Genomic DNA, 18,639 nt, shown 5'->3' with positions numbered 1-18,639 from the left:
CGCGCCGCAATCCACGAAGCTTCGTTCGCGCTTTTCATTTCGTTCGACCGAGCGCTACGAAATCTGACGTCTATAGGACGCCTGCCTATGCGCGATTTCGACTGGTATCCATTGATTCGACTGGCGCTCGTCATGAACCAAAGCTAGTCTCAGACAATAGTCTCTAGACGAAAATCTCCGTAGCTTCGATTGTCGTTTTCCGATGGTTAGTAATCATTCAGCGAACTCGTACCGTATAATTTATTAAGATACACGTTGGCATTTTCTCGCCTTGCCGCGCGCGGCTCACCTTATGCGACGCGATATTTTTCGGCATTTTCACAAGAACGACCCAGCTATAACGTAGAACCGCATTGTTGCTAGACACACTTGATCCCGAGAAACGTACTTACGCATATCAATCTCGCGTAATAATATTATCCGTACGGTGGGATAAGGAGCAACGCTGAAGAGGTACGCGACGATAGGGCTCGCCTAACTAGGCGCGTATGCGCGTGGCGATAAATTACCGCGACGGGGGTGAAAACATCGTACAACCGAGTGATTATTTATCGTGGAGGCCAATCGTGAGGACTTTATCACCCTGTTGGCGATCATTCCCGCACTACATCGCGCGCGCTCTCGCCGGATGATAGCAGGTTACACTCTGCGTGTGCATCGCGCACATAAACTGTTAAATTAAAGTCGATCCTTTCGTTGATCCACACCGATAGGCTCCCCATTAATAGCTCGTAATTTACTACTGACGACCATGGGGTAATGGCTAATTAACATTTGCGAGATTAACACTTCCGCATATCATTTTATCGGTGACACCGGCATATCTTGATTTGATCAAAAATACTGGCGCGTAAACTGTGCGCGAGAGAATTTTGTGCACGACTGATGGCAGCGTTTTCAAGAAAATTGGAAATTATTATTAAAGTTTATAAGACAGCTATAATTCTGCCATTACGATGCTCTATAACTCACTCTTAACGACGGGATTAGCGAACATATTCAACGGTCATTAATTTTCTTTAATATATAAATAAACTGAAATTTGATGTTAAGAATTACATCGATGAGATATAATGTTCTGCATAAATAATTTTAATTTTGCTCAAAATTAATTTTATCTCCTGACGTCATAGAAAAATCAATATAAATTACAAAATAAATGAAGTGGTTTCATCGCTACGTGCAGTTCAGCGAAATTCCACAGAATAAAATCCACTCCTTCAACACGTTTTGCTCTCACTCGGCGCATGCTAATCCAATTTACGCGCGCATGAGACAAGGGTGAGCGGCTCGATTCGTGTATTAATTCGTTCTGGCGTGGACGCGAATTGTTCGCGCGCGATTAGATGTCGCGCCAACGTCGCAGTAGCGCGTTAGAAACGTATATCTGTAGAAATCCGGGATGATGAGTGACCCGGGCGCGAAGGGGAGGGATTCAAACGAGCGGCGAGATATAACCGAGCAAAGACATTTGGGCTTGACGGTGAGTGATGGACAGGAGGTCCGGCGACGCAAGAGCTGTGTCTCGCGAAAAAAAGGTTGGCGTTTTGGCAAGGCACGCCGCTCGCTGCTCGAACGCGTGTACGAGTTATTAACGTTCATATTTTAGTGACAGTCCTTGCGTAGTGTATATTATGCGCGGGGGGAAGACCCCTCGACACACACGGCGAGTAACCTGATGGTAAAAGATATTTTTTGACGTTGTCAGTCTACGTTTCCTCCTCCTCGTCTCTTCGGAGACGTTAATCTTTGTGGTGTCTTCCTCTCTCTCTCTCTCTCTCTCTCTCTCTCTCTCTCTCACACACACACACACACACACGCACGCACGCACGCACACACACACACACACACACACACACACACACACACACACACACACACACACACACACACACGTAACAATTAAGAGTATCTACAAATTATACATAAACAAAATCGCGTCCGCTGGCTATTCTTGGAGCTGTGGCATAATTTGCGAAAATAACTGACACGAGAAATGTTATTACATGCATTGTTAATCTCTCGAAGAATTCGAAGATACATTTGCTATCTGCTATTAAATAGATCAAGTGTCTGACAAACAACGCGACGCAAATGATCTCGCTACACTTGCAAAACAAGACGATTAATGAAAATACCTAACGTGAAAATCAGCCAAGTATATTCTTCGAGTTTCCAAAATTTTGTCACACTCAAATATAGATGGGGTAAAAGCGGACACGGTCCGTGGTTAAATGTTTTATGATCTCTTATTTTTGCGCCTGACATGTCGCTGTTCGACCCAATGGATCAAATGTGATGAATATCACTTCGTTCTCATTCGTGAAAAATATATTTATAATGAAGTCGAAGCGTAAAAATCAATCCTCGAAATTTCAGAACGCGCCGCTTGCGGCTGCCCGATTTAAAGGGGACGAAAAGTCCTGGTCTCGCGTCGTCAATCGCGTTTCGATCGCAAATAAAAGTCGCGCCGGTTAAGTGGCACTCGTACGTCTCGAAACTGGTCTCGAGCATCGCCGCGATAAATTTAATGCGGCCGCGCGAAATAATTTACGACGCGGCCCGAAATATAACAGACCGATCGGGCTAATCGTCTCGCGCGTTCTTCGTGGAATGGTATTAATGCTCGCGCGCACACGGAGGCGCCGAAGATGCGTCCGTTGATGCAGGTACGACGACTGAATGATGGATGGACGGTGTGCACGTCCGGTAAGACCGACCGACCGTCCGTCCGTCCGTCCGTCCAATCGCGCAACAGGCGACAGTGATGATCGATGCGTCGCTGCTCCCGCTGCTCAGGAAGGCGAAATCCGCGAACTCGTTTCGCTCTTCGTTAGCAGCATCCGTCCCCACGGCGCGCGGCGTACCGTTTTGCATTAGGCGAAAGTCGGGATCGGTGAGGAGCGCGATTAATATCCCGAACTGGAGGATCGCGACGCTGTTATTTCTCTCTTTAACCCTTAACGTCGCTCGCGTCGCCGCGTCGTCGTCGGCTTATCGTGATATATTACCAACGAGGACGGAAATTAACGGACGGATTTTTTCCAAGCTCGCCAAATATCGCCGGTTTCGGCCACGGATGAGATGATTCGAAGGATTAATTTTCGTCATCTTACACATACCCTGTGCAGAAATAGGTGCACCAAAGTTACTGCATAATGACCGTGTTGCGTGCTGTAATCGCAACAGTTTTTAAAATATAGAAATTAAGAGGATAAGCAATTGCATCACGCTGGAAGATTTATGTCTCTTATACGAACTTGCCGCTTGTAAAGGAAAAGAAGTGAAATCTTTAAAAACCCTTAAAAGTAATAAAATCGCAAAAAAGAGTACGCGCTGGTGCGTGATAAAAATGATTAAACTGAACACTTTCTTCTTTCGGATAACGTTAATTTTATCAATCGTTTCTAGACCTCGATCGACGATAATTCGATTAAACGATTCTCGCAGCTCTCGCAGCAGTCGCGAATAAGCAGGCGCAACTGTGGAAGAGATCTCATATGGGTTCGATTCTTCCTTTCGGCCGCTGGCCCTTCGCGCGCCAATTCTGGCGGGCGTGTTGAACCGGACGTGGCCCGAAGAGAGAAGCCGTGCAAGCGCGCGGTGTGGCGAGCGAGGGCGCCGCGAAGAACGGGGGGGTGGGAGGAAGGTGACAGGAGGACGCCTTCATCACGATATCCGTCACTCTTCTCCTCCCCCCTCGTTCGTCACCCAGCTGCCTCTTCCTCTCTCGCTCCTTCTGTCCGTCTTTCTCCGTCTCGTGCCGCCGCTCGGCGCCTTCTCGCCCTCCGCCGCTCTTTCTTGCGCTTTCCGTCACGCTGCCTTTCGAAGTGTCAGTCCTGTTACCGACTGCCGGAGCGGAGGCCGTGACAACAATAATTGTCAGCGAAGTAACATCTCTCAAGCATCGCGAGGAAGAGAAAGAGCATGAAGGTGGCGGGGCGGTGAGCGCGGAACGCGAGCGCGAGGTGGAGAAAGGGCCGACTGGCCTATTTATAGAACCGGCAACAAACATAGAGCAGCTGGTGTCGATCCGTCCGGTTATCGCCGGCGTTTACACAGCCCCTGTCATATCCTCTCCGCGAAGTGGCGTTGCGACCGCGCGAACCACGAATATCCACTTCTTTCCGGGTACCGCGGAAGTACGAGGAGTGAACTGTAAACGAATTGCGCGATTCCCTGATTTGGAAAGAGAAGATAAAAGATCGATTGGCGCGAGGATGCGAGCATTGTATGCGAATTTCATTTCCGACTATTAAAATCAGTTGGACGTATGTAGAAAATCAACATGCGTGATTTGCTACTGCTCAAGTTTTTCCACTGTGATTGGTCGATTTCGCTTACCGAATGCTTACATTTTTCTATGTGCCACTGGCGTATTCGCTCATTGATTCCCAGCCACGTGGAATCAGTGAGCGAATACGCATATGGAAGACATATGTTGTTGGTGACTGCAAAACGTTTGAATAATGTTCTTAATAATATTAATACAAATTTTAATTAGGCACGATCGTAAAAACGTTTATTTGGCATATTAAAATATCGCGGACGGCACAAGAACTTTACGCAGGTAAACGATAATCTCCTTCACTTTCTAGTAGCATGAGAAGCAACAAAAATTCACACGGAGAGTATCTCGCTTTATTTTCACGAAGACATTGAAATACGGCTATCACGCAGTTGGAAAGTGTAACATAAGACGTATGTAGATCAACGATGTGCCTGTCCGATCGCCCGTCACGGCCCGAAATAAAAACTTCCGTGACGAACATTTAACGTGAGATGCAATTGGCGAAACGAGTGGCCGGCGCGGTGCGGCGGCGCATCCGGCGCGTCTTGACGGGCAGGAAGAAAATAAGACGCGTGACCAGTTCGCGTCTTAATCCCAAAGAAGAGTGGATGTGTCTCCTGTGAAACGGCCGGCTACTCCGTCGCCGTCGCCGTCGTCGTCGTTGTCGTTGCTGTCTCTGTCGCCATCGTCGAAGCGAGCGGAGGCGAGAAAGAGGGAAGGCGGTGGTCCCGAAATAGGCTGGCGAGCCGCGCGAATGAGCGAACGGCCGACTCACCGATCCGTCCTAATAAATATTGTGTCAACGTAAATAAGTGCGATGCCACGTGGTACTCCGCCGCGAGTGCTCGGCGAGTGAGAGCACGGCCGGAGAAGGTGGAGAACGGTGCGGCGGCGCAGCACCGACAGAGTCGATCTGTCGCCCGGATGACGGACGGCTGATGTACAGAAGGACAGGTGCGCCTCTCGATCTTCTCTCCTCCCTCTGCCGTGTGTGTCTGCTCGCCGTTCGTCTTCCCGTCTCTCGTTCTCCTTAACTTCGTCTTCTCGCTGCCGCATCGCGGCGGCCGAATCGTTCTTGCGCCCCGAACGCCCGCCGCCGCGCTCTCGCGTTCGTTTCGCCTTGACGGGCTCCTCGCTTGGAAACGCGGCGAGTGATTTCGTACGACGTTGCACGTAAACGCGCGGAGGCAGATGTTGTTTGAGCGTTTTCTCACGAGTGCATCGAATCGGAGGGGTCCCCCCGCGCCTCCCCCCAGGCAGTGCTCGCGTTCGCTGCCAACGCGGTTGCCGTCCAAACTATCCGATTAGGATCTCTCTTATCTTCCTGTGATAATCAGCCGTTAATCAAAGCAGATTGTTAATTAACGCCCGCATTCCTGTTGTGTATGTATATATATATATATATATATATATATATATATATATATATATATATATCACACACATACTTTATACACATCAATTCCTGAGATTCCCCTCACAACCGTACGGCTCCGTTACGGATTAGTGTGAATGGAAATTAGAGAAGCGTTCTTGTCGTTCGAGTAACGGATGGGTGATGCGGACGGCAGGTGCATCTCTCAATCTTCCTCTCTCTCACGCGGCCGACCTCAGTTAATTCACGTCCAACGACAAGCTTCGATTCCCCAACGCAAATAACTCGCGCCTTAACTCGCACTTAGTATCTCGTAACCCAAGCGGCATTTTGTACGCGCGTTTCTAATAGCGACAGCGATTATTTTTAGTCTTCTTGTGCGTGGCGCAAACGACTCTCGTTCGAATGGAATATCATCGTTGCACAGGGAGCGCATTGTACCTTTGTCATCCTCTCGAGAACGTCGAGCACCCGACGTCTTCGCGCGGCCGAAGAGCGCGGATGTCACTCGTATGTAAACTGGATACTTAAAAGTTACGACGCCCGTTTAACTTTTGGCATCGTCGCCCGTACTATTTCGTTTTTCTACTCGATCCGCTTTCCGCAATGCTATTCCGTATAGCGAGAGTTATTTACACCGTGTCTCTCGTAGCCTATAAGTCACCTGCGCGGCGGCGCAAGACTTAGGGTAGTACCACTTGATCGGTGGACAGTCGCCTAAATATAGTCCTACTAATATGCCGCGGACCGCGATTTACGAAGCGCTACCCAACTATCATCCCGCTAGTCCGTGCGATGAATCACGGTTCAAACGACGAGAGAAGCGGCTTAAAATTTGCCGCGGCAGTTATCGTTATAAAACTCGTCATCAGCTCGTTGGTATTATACACTTTCACGGCATTACGGCACATGAAACTCAATTGTGCCAATTGGATTTATAATTTCAAAATAAACTCTCAGTGTTATGGATCTAATTTACGATTAATTGTATCGTAGCAAGAGTTATACAGGATTATAGAGAGTAATATGTATGTAGTCCACATTCACGCGTTATCAGTATCTACTTTTGCGCGATAATTAGCTGAAAACTCTTCTGCCGGAATATACTGTAACTAAATGTAAAAAATATGAAGGGTACGTATCACCACGTTTTTCCTGTTAGCCAAACACTCTGTACCGGCGCACCATGTAACACGTATTTTAAACTAAACGAACTGCGTGCACCCCAACCCTCGGTGCGCCAGGCATTCGCTAGTATGTGCAGTTGGAAATGTCAGGGAAAGTTAGAGGAGTAGAGTTCGCTGAGGGAAATACGCGGCAGGGCGAAAGGAGGTGATGGCCAGGAGGTGGAGAGGAGGTGGCAGTCAGTCAGTCACTCAGTCCTCCGTCGCTCGAAGCCAGAGCAGTTCCAGCGTAGTCGTAAGGGGGCCGGGACCGAGGTTGGAACAGATTTATGCGACACACATGCGGCAAGGCGTATAACTCACTCGCTCGCCCATAATATCCACCCCCCGGGCCCCGCCGAATCCCGCTCTGCCCCTTTTCCTGGCCCCCAAAGGCATCCAGATGAGAGACAGACGCACCAATACTGTCGAACGAGACCGACGTGGCACGATATTTATTACGTATCGGGATTATGTTACCCCGGTGGTTTCCATCGCGACGGGGCCCCAAGCGTTCCGGAAACGCGCGAAAAACTATTTCGTCCAGGAAGATCTAGGAATGCACTCTAAACTCCAAAAGTATTCTGTTATGTATATCACAAAATCCGAGTTTATCTCTTCTTGAACATTATGTTCCCTTGCATACATCATTTTGAGAATTGTAGACTTAAGAGTCTCATAATTCGGTCATCTGAATATAATAGTAAGCAACTGATGCTGAAACATTAATACGACAATTTGATCTCTCGAGTAAAGAAATAGATTGTTTCGTTGGAAATAAAGGACATTAATTAGATGGCAAACGGGTCAATCGGTTTAATTAAACAGCTATTACTGAACAACCACATTTTAGAGCACATTTCCCGCCGAGATTTGGAATGTCGCTATATCTTTAAATAATCACGTCGCTATTTTCGCCTGTTTCCTTGGCAACGAAACGTTCCGTCCAGAATCATCGATATCGCGAAAAAGCTTTTTGCGCGCGAACGCTCCCGTAAATCCCGCGGACTTCTCGCTTTCGTCGGCTTAGCGTATATTCCCATAACGCGAATAAAAACGTCGGTGCAGCAGGATATGGTGGTCAGAAACGTTCGTAAATCGAGGAGCCCGTTTGCACGCGTACCACACGCGAAAGGGATCGAGGCAAGCGAAGGGCTGGGAGGGAGGGAGGAATGGAGGGGGGAGAGAGAGAGAGAGAGGGCGAAAGAGAGCAGCAAAGGGGAAAAGAAAGAAAGTTCTGTATGGGGTTACCTATGCTCATACCGAGCCTAGTTAGTCTGGCATCGTACCACCTTTGTTTGCACGCCCCACCGGTGGGTATCGTCACGACCGAACGTACACAGAGGACGAGGCACGCAAATCCACATAACGCACGCACACACGCACGCACGCACACACGCTCGCATGTACGACGTCCTACGCACACAACGTCCGCCGCAGTAGCCGTAGCATTATATCGTGAGCACAGAAGTAATTTATAGTTGCAATAATTTATTGGGTACCATGGGGTTTATACTTGCCTGACGTGTAGCCATCCGTCACCGTCAGTGACGTCACCTCCCTCCACATAATGACTACCTACGCCCCTGACTCCTTCCCCCTCCGTACGATCCTACCTCCTCCTCATCCTCCCTCCCCCTTCGCGGCCCCCTCGACCCCCGTCCGCCCCATGGCCTGTGTGTGTCTCGGTGCTGAAGCGTGCACCCTTCTGCGTAACTAACCCCCACTCTCCTCGCGTGGCCAACTAGAGCATTCGTCTAGTTATATTATATTTTCAGTTTGCTGGAATACGATATTACTTGCCTGTGCCGAAGGTAAGATAACGAGCGATGCGGGTCTAACGTGGTTAAAGGCGCACACGAACACCTGCGACTTCTACGCGCGATTAACATTTGCTGATACATCCCACCCGTAAGGAATTGCTTGCACGAAAAAAAATGTAATAAATATTAAAATATGTCATTATATATATTAACTGTCTGTTTAATTGTCAGAACTTTTATCGAAGTATCAAAGTTCTTTTTTTAGAGAAAAGTCAAATCTCTTTCAACTGTTTCAATATTCGAAAAATATAGAATACTAATTTCATAGATTTGAATTTATATTTCAAAAATGCGATATGGAACGATTTATTATAAAGAGATAAATAACGATTATATAATTAAAATAATTTTAATTAATTTTGCATGAACATATAGACGATACATGACATTAATTTTCATAATTAATAAAATTTAAATCAAGAGAAAGAGAGAGAGAGAGAGAGAAAGAATATAATCATAATGCCTATAAAATGCCTAAGAACCTATAAGAGCCTTTAATGCTATTCAGATTTATTATTATAAAAATATCATAAAGTAGATGTTTCGACTCGTTGTTGGGTCCTCTTCAATACATATATAGCGATAAATATAAAAATCGATCGGCGCGTTGAAATACAAGTTGACCAATGTGAAATGTCCAATGTCATATTACGTAAGTAAAGTCAATTAAATTAAAATTTGTCACATTAAATTCTTCAGTAATAAATTGATGATTGGCGTGCAGATGAAGAAAATTGTGTAGACAGTTAGTCGCAATATCCAAAACATGTGAACAACGACGTATAATTATTAGAGATTAGTATAAACGAACACTTTAATAAATGTACACGGTAATTTATAAACACATGTATGTGGACGAAGAATTACAGGATAACGATACATATAAAAAGAATGCTAGTCTGATAAAATTTATTTTCAAGAGAAAGAAAGAGAGAGAGAGGGCTTATAAACAATCAGATGGTTGAGTAGAACAGATTGACGCAGGTCGTTTGATAAAGCGATAAGTAGAAAAAGATTGTCCGAAAATTTGAGCGCAGGAACCACTTCGGGAGGGTCGTCATCTCAGAGGACTCGGGCAATAACGATTTTTCACGGGGGCAAAATCGCGGAGAAACGCTCGTATATTCTCCGTGCAGCAGAAGTTCTGACGGACAGCGTCGAGTAAGACGGGATGACGTGAGGCCGCGATACGTCAAGCTTCCTCCTCCTCCTCCTCCACTTCCACCACCTCCTCCTCCTCTTCCTCTTCCTCCTGCCATACCGACCTTCCACCCGCGCCTCTCCACATCGTCTCTCACCTTCTTCGATTTCACGTACACGTAGCGCGAGCGCGAGTCAGCTTCGGTGCAAGTGTTGGTAGTGTCGTTGCTGCCGTAGTAGTGGTGCCATCGCAGTCACCAGAGGCGCCTTCTGATGGCTGGCAGAGATGACGAGTTGGTCCAGAGCTAGATATGCTCGTCACGTTTCTGGCTCCTGAGAGAAACGACGGAGGTGGGAGTGAAGGAGGAGGTAGGCAGCGGCAGCAGAGGAGGGCACGCGGGCGACGGAGCGGCAGCGGTGGCGGGCGGTAGTAGTGGTGGTGGGAAGCTGAGGGTGCGAGTGGAAGTGACGTTGACGGGCGTTTGTCACTGTCCTCGGCAAATAATATCCAGCGCAGCCCGCTACACACTCACCCCACCGCCTCCGCAAACCTTCCTCAGGACGAGAGGCCCGCAGTGGAAGTCGCGTGTGTGTATCCGCGAGTGCATGCGCCAGCGAACTTGTATTCGTGCCGGCTTTTCGTATTATGCATCCGTGTAAAGATACCTATATACCCACCTCGCTTCACCACTACGAGAGAATGATCGTTCGTTGTACATTTTCTCGTTCAACGCACTCACCCCGCGCCGCGGTCTTGCTTTACACCTCGCGGCGCTACTTCGCAACTGCCTTCCCATCTTCGCCACCCTCGTCATCGAGCCTCTCGCACTTCGACGGCTGCGTCGGGGGTGTGGGTGGAGCTACAATTTATCGGCGGCCATTGGCAACTCCTTAATTAAATTCAGGATCGCAGACAGAACGAGGGAAATGGATTGTATTGGTATTCCCCGCGACACACACAGAGAGAGAGAGAGAGAGAGAGAGAGAGAGAGAGAGAGAAAGAGAGAGCGTAAAGAATCTTTCCTCCGAATATTAACGGGACTACGATCCACAATTTCAGAACTCCACGATTACCGTGATGAGAAGATTCATCCGTTGTGACAACCGGATGCATGTTGTTTCGTGAGAGACACTCTCTTTCGCAGCGCCGTTACTGTCCTAACGTGTAAGTGATGGACATATTAATAATCGTCAACATCAGTTGGACATCATCTGCTTACCATATGTCACGTCGGTACGCGCTCTCCAGCCCACGTGGCATCGAGTCAATAGGGTGGAACGGGGAAAAATAATAATGATTCAGAAATTAGCGGTATGAAATATGGAACGTGGCTAATTGTCGGACAGCTCGATTTCCTGTTCCCACGGAGAAGGATAATTAGCGGAACTTATTCGACCTGTCGCAGCGAACAGGTTCTGCGCGAAGGAGGGTGATGAGTTCAACACAGTCGGAAGGGATCGTCGAAACAGAAAGAGGTAAGGGTGGAAGTCTTGGCGACAGCCGTCAATCGATTGTCAACCGGGTCAGCCGACCAACCTAACCCGAACTTCGGAACCCCTCTTCTTCAAACGATCCCTTCGTTCGTGTACGCAAGGAGTTGTCTTCTGTTCCGTTCCTTTTGTTCTTATTATCGGAAATCTTTTTGACGTAGATAACTTCTTTGAAGAATGGCGAGTAATGACGAAGAAGCACGGGTAATTGTAACAACGTCAGTATTCTTCTCGTAGTTGATAATCGACGGCGTTCGAAAATTTTGTTCGTCGGTCTTTACAGAACTCATAAGAAACTCCTTCGCTCGTTCGGACAAGTTTCTAAATTGCGGTTATTCATAATTATGGATAATGGAGCAAAATTCGGAACTTAATTCGATCCCTGTGCTTGCGTACACAGGTTTTGCAAAAACAAGTGACTCCATTTACAATTTGTTGGATAATGATCTCTCGCCGGGTTCGTAGAATTTCGTCCGAAACCATAAACCCAAGGCTGTCATTAACAGCCGGTTTATCGGCTGTTACTTTTCCTTCCGGGAAAGATGTTTAATTCCACGAGCCTTGAAAAAAAAGCTGTCTATCGAGAAAAATTAGAGGAGTCTATCATATAAATCCGCTTATTCCGAACGTTGACAAAATTTCAAAATTTCACACGGTACGTTTACGTGCCTATGCACACTACAATGAACTACATTGAAATGCAGGGTGCGCATGTAGTTCACCTCGCAAAAGGGTGGAAACGTCAAGGGGGAACTTAATTGAGCGTTCAAAACCGCGGTGTGTTCAATTTGCTTCGATTAACGTCTCTTCTCTCGCGCTGTGGGAGCATCGGCACAGAACGGAGACGGCGAAGGGGAAAGACGAGTGTCCCGACGGAGGAGGGAAGGATAGAGAAGAAGAAGAAGAAGGAGAGAGGGACGAGAGCGGTAGGAGATGTAATCAGTCTCTCGGACGCGGGGTGACGAGCTGTCTCTCGGCATGACGACTGGACACGAACGTCCTCCACCCTCTCCTCTCTCTCGACCCGTCCTTTTCAATGCTCACCTTCGCCACCCACCCCCACTTCAACAACTCCAGACGTCTGCCCCCTCTCGAGCTTGATAGGTATGGAAGTGAGAGCCACAGTACGTACAATACACCTACACTTGCGTCGTTCGAAGGGGAACGGGGGGAAGTGACGGTCTGTAGGAGTAGGCACCCTCCTAGCCGCCTTTCCGGACCCTCCCCACCGTCGATATCAAGACTGCCGTCCGACAGATCAATGCCGTGAGCGGCGACGACGCCTGGGCGTCCACCGACGTTCTCGGACGGACGGGTGGACATGGACGGACCCTCGAAAATCGGCTGATGGCTTTGCAAGACCCAACCTAGATTGCTTCCAAAGAACCATTGTGCGCACTCGGTCGCTCGGGAACCGTCGCATCAAATCGCATTGTAGAGACTGATTAACGGCCAAAGCTAGAGTCCGCCGAAACGAAGTCGTTAAAACAAAATGTATTAAGGTCATTATTATTTATGATGTCAACGCGTAAAATTTACAATCGATAATCCTAATAATAATTACGTAATATTAGCATTGCGTTGTTTCTTTTGTAGCCAGAGCTTACACGGTTCAGGAGCTAAAAAATTATTTTAGAATAGAAATTCATCTGTAAAACGTTAAGCAACAAGTGGATCATTTTTATGGATGCTATAAAAGAGAGATTTATTAAAATTTTTTTCTCTCGTTAAACGTCTAATTAGAAATTCTTTTTATCACGATGCAAAATAGCAAGGGTAAAATGACTCGATAATGTAAAAATTATGTAAAAGCGTGTAAAGACAAGTGAACGAGATCAAGATGAAATTCATAGCAAAATGTAACGTAGGTTACAGAAGAAAACATAATGTTTTCCGAAAGTATCGATGAACGACAGTATCTGTTGCTTTCTGAAAACGTTCCTCGAAAGAAAGTAGATGCATCACACGAGCAAGCTGACGGACGGACGGACGAATGAAACCGCAGCCGTAAGCTTCATTGCATATTCAGCGAGTGGAACCATCCGGACGGGAGGATTTTGTCTTGAACTCCGCGCGGAGCAAGATCCGGAGAGGACGGTGGGAAGGACGGCGAGGTGTCAACGCGGCGGGAGGGAACCATGACACGAGCCATTGGACTTCGGAAAGGAGTCAGTCCTTCTACGGGACTTCAGAATATCGTTCTGCGGCGGTTTATTGGTTTTGTTTCCGGTGGATCCCCCGAGGGCACGGCTCGTACGATGTTGGGCAGAAGGGAGAAGGAGAAGGCGAGAGACGTTGAAGCGCGCGGCCGGTGTGATTACGAGGGTGGCGATGCCGGTGGTGACGTCGAGTTATTCGAGAGTAAAGCGGGGAAAAGCCAGAGAAGAGAATTCGGCCTGGAGGACGTACGTATGTAACTACGCTGTCCCTCCTTCACCGAGCGGACGGGAGACATGCATTCCTCGCGTTTTCCAGAGTGTCCACTTCAGCGGATCGTCCAAGGGAAGGGAAGGGAAGGGCGCGAACCGCGATAAAACTAATCTCGCTGGAGTGCGAAGTCTCCCTATCTTGTCCTGTCTTCTCTCCGGTTCTTCGTGTTTCTCCGGGTTCGACCGAACAACGGACACCGACGACGACGACGACAACGACAACGGCGCGAACAGACGCCAATGGGATCGAGAAAGAGAAAAAGAGTGATAGAGAGGGATAGAGAGGATAGATGTGGAAGAGGAAAGCGCGGAGAACTCGGTGGCGGCAAATTGACGCGCGACTGACTGCCTCGATCACATAAATGCGGACAAAACGCGAACTAACTTCAGCTCTCGCCGGTTGCGAGGACGTCGAGCCAATACGCGCACGTGATTCCCGACTGGCGTCTCAATGGACGTCAGAATCACTTCTCTGCCAGTCATCCGTAACGAAGGACGTACATTTGCAGACGGGAGCAGATACTGAATATCCTATATGTAACGCGGCAGAGTTCGCGCTAATCTCCGTAACGCACAATCGAGGTATGTAATATAGACATAAACCTCAAATGGATGAACGGGGCCGGGCTTTGAAAGCGAGCTTGGCACGGTTTATCCTAAGATCACGCTTGTCGATGAAAGGCTTGTTGTATGTAAGACATGCTATCGAGAATTGCCCTCGCTGGCGGACTGATAATGAGATTCCATAACATGCTCTCATTTGTAACGTCTAATTGGAATAATACGATTATTTATTACAAATACCCTCCCGCGTTTCCATCGGTATATATCTTTTAATACAATTAAATACAAGATAGCCTGTGTACGATCGTAGCAGGATTTTCGTGCTGAAATAATGTTTCTCGTGTGATTTTTACATACTATTTCTGATTCTTTCGAACTGTGTATCGTTACTTTCTGTTTCAAATACAGCTCTTAGATTGAATCAGAAAAGTAACATTACAGAATTAAATTGACGAGCCCCAATTTAGTATTACTGATGCCTAACTAGCATCTTTAAGATCTCCCCCCCCCACCTCAGAAAAAATGAAAAATGCTATGACCGTATTTAGCCTTATCTCGTTTTTAACTGTATTATATACAAATTACGATCTAGGTTCAATTATTAATTATTGTATATTTTTTAATAATATTTTATATGAGAAAACGAGTTTACACAAAATTAATCTAAAATGTGTATACGTTTCAATCATTCTTATTAAAAGCACGGCCCGGGTAAGTGTTAATAGTTCTTTGCTGCAAAAGCGAAGAAAGAATTTTTCGAAGCAAGTTTAAAGGCACAACAAAAGTGGCGTATTGTCCTGGCGAGGAGAAAAGAACAAGAACGAATGGAAAGAGAAGAGGAAAAAGCAGACAAGAGAAAAGGCGGGAAGAGAGAGAGAGAGAGAGAGAGAGAGAGAGAGAGAGAAGAGAGTTCAAAGTGATTGCTTAAAGGATCGATTAAAGCATCCGTCGAAGACAGTGTCGAAACGCTTCAGTCCGGCAGTTTGAAGGAAGCTGGACGACGACGACGATCCCAAGGTCCGACATGGCAAGGGGTGTGGTACGTGAAGGGTGAACGTGAGTTTGTAGTAACGAAAGAGAGAAAGCCCCGGCCGCCTCGGTTGCGTGTACGCGGGTATACGTGTGTGTATGCGAGCGCGCGGGTGTACGTGCGCGCGCGAGTATATTCGACGGAGGCGAAGAGAGAACGACCGAGATCTGAAATGGGAGCGAGCGAGAGGTCGGCTGTTTCATCTGTCACCTGCAGACGCCGCCTTCCTTTCCGTCATCGTCCCTCTCACCCGACCGGCAGCCACCCTCCCGCCCCCGGCGACCCCCTTTAATAATAACAACAATAGAGCTGGACTCTAGCGGCGGTCGGTCGCCGTCGTGGCATGTGGACCGGGGGGTGGACGTCAGCGAGAAGGGGTCAGGAGGAGACGGGGAAGGAGTGGTGTCGGTGGTAGGGTATGGGTCACAAGACGGCCGTGTCACGTCCGCTTCCAGCCTCAACCCTCCTCCTCGACAGGTCCACCCCGCGTGTCAACCTCATCCAGGGACGTAGGGTATTCCTCGGGCTCAGGTGCATCTCGTACACATTCGCGAATTCAAAGATCCGATATACGTTTCTCAATTGTCGCGAGATAGAGGTAAGAAGAGTAAGAGACGATTATGCCTCTTATTACGTGTAATAAGAGCTGTTCATTAAGAGCAATCCTCGACTTTCTAGATGTGGCTCAGAAGAGACGATGTATCAAAGTTATTTATGATCTGGCAAATGGATTTGAAGAATATGGCATGGGACACGCATCTCGGAAGCGCACATTTTTCCGGAAGCAGCCGCGAGGACCGATCCGTCCCTGACTTCATCCAGCCCCACCTTTTACTAGCGTCCGTCCGTCGGCTCGTCTCCCCCCACCTCGCCTTTCGCGACCCTTATTACACGTCGCGGCTCAACTTCATCAGGGGGATGTCGCACCACTCTCACGAGTACCAGCATTAACCTACACACAGGGGGCTACGTCACGTGTACGTGCACGCTACGTGGCAATGCTAATGTTCAGGAATGCAACCGTGTACGTAGATGCATCTGCAGTATTTCGCGATAATGGTGCACCTCGGGTAGGGGCGAAACGCCTCGTGCCTCGTGCAATGTAATTATAATTTTGCGATATATATATTACAAAAATATGATGCAACCTCGCGTGTTTTCCAGCTACGTACCAGCTCGTGAATCACATAGAGATCGGAAAGCTCTTACTACGCATGGATTATATTTATCACGTAATGCGACATTAATATTGTATCGTTATATGTATTCATATCAATACTTGTCAATATTAAAATTAGTTAACAAAACTAAATAAAAAAGAATAAATTATTCGCATTATTCGCCAAGCTGTTAGTTTTGTCTTATTTAATTTCAATTCAAAGTACTTTAATTAAAAAATGTGAAATCATATATAAAGATATATAAAGCGATTTTCTCGAATTCTAATAATAGTAATAGGTGTCCGAGGTAATAGGATAGAAGAATAGAGATAAAAATATAATTTCAAATATATCGTGCAGCGCACGATATAGTCCACGTGAAAAATCTCGCGTGTATAAGCGTGCATAAGACGATAAACGAGTACAACAGGATTTTTCATTTTATCATGAGCGATTGTGCGGTCGTTGGACAATCAAACGGCATCGTTCGGAATACTTTTTGTCAGGAACTTCGTGATTTCGCGCATGAGTCACGGCAGCGTGTCCGGGCCATTAATCGTCCGTAATTTCATTCAATTTAATTACCTGGCCAACGCGCTCAAACCGAACGGGGCATTAAACCGTCCATACCGAACGTAGTGTTTGCATTTTAATACGCGGGACGGATGCTCCCGGTTTGCGTAACACTTTCGCGTTACCTAATAATAGGCGCGTAACGAGCGCGTCCCTGCATCGGTTAGCGGCCAATAATTAGTAGCGACGGATTGTATCCGCGCGCGACAAGCGTTCTTTCGGTGTGCTACTCACGAATCCGTATACGAGCCGCATCTTACAACTGGCTATCGCAAAATGCGCGTCTCAAAAAGTTTTCTTACCTGAAACAAAGAAAAAGAGGAAACTGATCAGACACGAATCAACTCGCGAATGAGGACCGTAGTTTTGAAAACTTCTCTTAACGATAGAACGAGTTTTATTCTTTTCCCAAATACAAAAGAGGAGGAATTGATGAATTCTCAATGATACAGAAATTCATTGGCGGACGTTTCGTTAATTGCAGTTGTATGAAATTTCCCGTCTCCCCTGAACGTCCCCCGACTGAACGGATCATTCACATTCAACAGTACTACGCGATCTTTCTGTTGAATGATTCAAAGGCTTTGATGGACGACGGACTTTGTATTACCAATGCGTCGTGCAAATCCGGAATTTCATCGTCGATAAATTTTTTTCCCCCGATCGATAGGTCGATACAAAACCAAAATAATTTGATAAATGCATGGGCCATTGCGCGTAATGACAGCCTCTCACTGCGTTGCGCCCCGGGCGTCATACTCTGCCGGGTCCCCTTCCCCTTCCTCTCTCTCTCTCTTTTTTTTATTTTTTCCGCCCAAAAGGTAATCCAATCGAGAACGATGATTGAATTATTAATTGAATGACGCGCGTGGCTGGGGTCACACGCGTGCTGCCGCGTATCCAACCTCTCTCTCGCAACGATGAGACGGTTGCTCATCGCGAATAATTCGTCGGGCTTGTGCAGCTAGTGCCTTTTAATGCGTCTCGAAAAATGTATCGACAACCGATAAACCGACAGAATTAAATTTCTCCTCTTTCCCGTGCTTTTACTGCAGCAGCAGCAGTAGCAGCAGTAGCAGCAGCACGCCAAAAGGGAGACGCGCGAGCGCGTACGCGAAAATAGATTTTGTTTTAAATTCCTGGCTGTGCGTACGATTTTCAATTAAAAATTTATCAGCACGCCCGATGAATGTATATCCGATATTTCTTTCGTTATATATAATTATGACAATGCGCGTTCATGTCGGATGGATCGGGTATCACGTATCGGACAAGCCGAGCAAGGTGCCCCGTTCAGCACCCCTCCCCGTCGCCGTCGTCGCGGCGCGTTCGTTCTCCCGGCAACGCGAAACTCGCTGTAATCCGCGAGCTCCCGGTTCATGTCGCATCGTGCGTCGCGTCGAGCGGATTCTCTCTCTCCCTCTCTCTCTCTCTCTCTCTCTTTTGGATCGACTTTGGAATTAGTGCGGGCGCTCCAGAGACGGATGAGGCGCGGGACGAGAGGACAAGACAAGAGGGAAAAGGAATAAAAACAAAAAAGAGCCGCGTTCAGAGATGGTGAGCCATGAAGAGGGGGCTTTGTCTCGATCTCGTCGACGGC

General features: G+C 47.4%; 1 protein-coding gene and 1 long non-coding RNA gene across 5 annotated transcripts in view; one reads left to right on the top strand and one right to left on the bottom strand.

Moving 5' to 3' along the window:
* LOC105196973 (protein tiptop) overlaps nucleotides 1-18,639 on the bottom strand; it is a 180,457-nt gene that overhangs the window by 15,740 nt on the left and 146,078 nt on the right. The window lies entirely within an intron of this gene.
* LOC113003037 lies at nucleotides 7,989-16,652 on the top strand. The gene is made up of 2 exons (XR_005575927.1): nucleotides 7,989-15,904; nucleotides 15,985-16,652. It is a non-coding gene; the product is annotated as an uncharacterized LOC113003037 (long non-coding RNA).

This window comes from Solenopsis invicta, chromosome 11 (assembly GCF_016802725.1).
Source record: "Solenopsis invicta isolate M01_SB chromosome 11, UNIL_Sinv_3.0, whole genome shotgun sequence".
NCBI classification, from domain to species: Eukaryota; Metazoa; Arthropoda; class Insecta; order Hymenoptera; family Formicidae; genus Solenopsis; species Solenopsis invicta.
This window is presented reverse-complemented; position numbering and strand designations above follow the sequence as displayed.